This window comes from Otolemur garnettii, unplaced genomic scaffold (genome assembly GCF_000181295.1).
Source record: "Otolemur garnettii isolate 467f Iridium unplaced genomic scaffold, OtoGar3 scaffold00304, whole genome shotgun sequence".
Classification (NCBI taxonomy): Eukaryota; Metazoa; Chordata; class Mammalia; order Primates; family Galagidae; genus Otolemur; species Otolemur garnettii.
This window is the reverse complement of record NW_003852699.1, coordinates 173525-176382: the sequence shown is the minus strand read 5'-3', so window position 1 is coordinate 176382 and position 2858 is coordinate 173525. Positions and strand designations below refer to the sequence as shown.

The window sequence follows — 2858 nt, the reverse complement described above, 5'->3', positions numbered from 1 at the left end:
GGGGGGAGGCGGGGGGTGTTGTGACAGAGTCTCACAGTCACCCTTGGGTACAGTGCTGTGTTGTTATAGCTTACAGCAAACTCAGAATCTTGGGTGTGAGCAATCCTCTTGCCTGAGCCTCCCAAGTAGCTGAGACTATAAGTATCTGTCACAACATCCAGCTACTTTCTTTACTTTTTAGTAGAGACGGGGTCTCACTCTGACTCAGGCTCGCCTTGAACTCCTGAGCCCCAGCAATCCACCAGCCTTCCACCTCCTAGACCCAAGAATGCTAAGGATTAAAGGCGTGAGCCACCACTCCTGGCCAACACTGATTTTTACCAATTTTTGATTAAAGAAATCAAAGAACTGAATAAACGGATACATCTAATGTTCAAGTAGAACAACATGTAGTATAGCTAAGATGTCAACGCTCCACAAATTGGAATGATCGAAGTGGAGTGTTCATATAACAAGACAATCAGACTGAACTAACACTAGTGCCCTGGGTTCCTACCTAATGATACTCAGAGGACAAAAAGCGACTCCATTTTGTAAAAACCTGCCACTGAGTAGCCTGTAAAAAGTTCCCACCCACAGAAAGCTCCCGGTCCCAGGAAATTCCTCGAATTCAGCTAAACCCCCCCCCCCCAACCCAGTCAATGAAACCAACCCCTGCGACGTCTAGTAACAATGTTCTCCTGCATTTTATTTCATCCCATTGAGAGGTCCTGGATGTCACCCCTGGTGATATCTTAGGTCCCAGATGACACTCCGCCATCTTGTGTCTTGTCGAGTGGGTGACTCAGTACAACACCCCCGCCTCGGCAACTCCCCGGGACTTCTCCGCCCCGTGCGTCCCTGCCCCTGGCGGGAAATCCCGGACCAATCACCTGCTCAAATACAACCTGTAATCTGCCAAACTCCCTAGCAACCAATCAAAATGTACTGTACCCAACCCCACCCCTCTTGCTTTCTGTACCCTATAAAACCTTGTTCAGAGGCAAGGATGGGGCTCTTCCTTGGCGTGTGTCTCGGACTAATGGGGGGATCGGGAAAAATCCAGGCACAACACCATAATATGCACCCCCTTTTAAAGAAAACAGACAATAGCGAGGGGCGCTCTCAGCCCAGACCTAGCTGCTGTGTCAGGTCCCGGAGAGCCCGAGCTCCAGCTTAAATAAAGACTCTTTGTTTTTGCATCATACTCAGCTCCCCCGTGGTTTTGGGGGATTTCGCGATCTGGGTATAACAATACCAGTATCAAACACAAATGTATTTTTCTGGAAATGACTACCTTAGAAGCAAAATCTAGGTCTAACCAACCATAAAAACCATTAAACTCTGGTTACATAACCAGAAAATAGCCACCTTAATATTCCAAATAATAATTGACTTTCTCACGTGCCTTTGTTGTGTCCAGATCCCGTAGTTCCCCAAGACCACCAGGAGCCAGTCCAATGCAAAAGCAGAAGGGCCTTTATTGCCGCAAGCTCCAGCTTGGACTCCCGGGGGCTTCGGCTCCGCTGCAAGGATCCTGGCCAGAAGCCGGGAGCTCTGGGACCGGGCCGTAGGTGGGGTTTGGGGGAAGATCTGAGTATGGGGCTGCACAGGATTGGGCACTAGTGACCCAGTGGTCTGTTTACAAGGTGTGTTCTGATTGGGTGGTAGGAATCATACGATTATGGGGAAATACCTGGCCGGGAAACCGAAATTTATTTCTCAAGATGGTGAGAGCTGCCTAAAATGGGGTTTGTCTGGTTCTCTCACCTTCTAAAAGCCTTTTCAAGCCCTTCTGGGAGACCCACAAATAACAAAGTATGGCTCTGATTCACTAACTGCTACTTGCCCAAATAAATGCTGTAATGTCTTCATGATATCTGCGGTTAGCTTTTAACAGGAGAAAAGAGGGACCGGAGACCCCACGGACCACGCACCAACTCGCACACCAAGTCGAGATCCTCCCCGCACAACCTGAGGGAGACGACAGGTTTCCAGCTCAGGGATGTACAGACAGGGCTCCGGGTTGCAGCCAAAGTCACCCTGCAGAGACAGGGCAGGCTGCCCGGTCCCACATGCCAACCCAGTCACACTGAGAGGGAAGAGGGGACCAAAGGCTGACCTTCGCCACTGGCTAGCGTAGAACGAGGGCCAAGGGCAGGCCCAGGTCCGCAACAGCCGCCTCTGTAGGTTTCCAACCCGCTCCTTCCCCACCCATCTCCGGTCACGCAGCCGCAACCGGCCATTTCCTGATTTCAGGCTTCCCAACATCTTCCTGACCAATATTCCAGTACCTGCTGGTCAGCTGCGGCAGAACCACCTAGACCTCTCGGCGAAGGAGCAGCAACAGTGAAAACAGTCCTCAGAAGCTATCCGCGGACTTCAGGGAAAAAGACCCACCCACATACCGGAAGCTACCCTGTCCTTCCGGGTTCGGGCGAGGGCAGACAAGCCCCACCCCAGCGGCCTCGATTGGATAGTACTCCAGGTCCCGCCCCCTCATGCTTTGAGTGACAGGAGGCCTGATGAAAGAAGTGGCTGAAGAAGGCTTTTAAAGCTCTGCACCCCACTCACTCAGTCCTTTTTTGAGACTCTGACTGTGTCGCCCTTGGTAGGGTGTGGTGACGTCACAGCTCACAGCAACCTCAAACTTCTGGACTTAAGCTATTCTCTTGCCTCAACCTCAGACTACAAGCACCGGCCACAACGCCCAGCTATGTTTTGTTGCGGTTATCACTGTTGTTTAGCTGGCCCAGGGCGGTTTCTAGCCTGTCCACCTTGGTATATTAACCTCTGTACTATGGGCACAGAGCCCTTTTTTTTCTTTTTTAAATCCACATTTATTTTAAGCAGAAGTCCAAAAAAAAATGCATCAATCC

The 2858-nt window shown here is 50.7% G+C and overlaps 1 protein-coding gene across 2 annotated transcripts in view; it reads right to left on the bottom strand.

Annotated features, from left to right (window-relative positions):
* LOC100948281 (zinc finger protein 267-like) overlaps positions 1-2372 on the bottom strand; it is a 33360-nt gene extending 30988 nt beyond the window's left edge. Inside the window, exons 1-2 of one of the 2 annotated variants that reach the window (XM_023508992.1) lie at positions 2274-2365; positions 1388-1953 (exon numbers count right to left, since the gene is read on the bottom strand). The gene's annotated coding sequence lies outside the window, so the exon portion shown is untranslated. Of the gene's footprint in view, positions 1-1387; positions 1954-2273 lie in introns of both variants that reach the window. The other variant, XM_012813809.2, reaches the window with a different exon arrangement.
* Between the last annotated feature and the right edge of the window lie 486 nt (positions 2373-2858).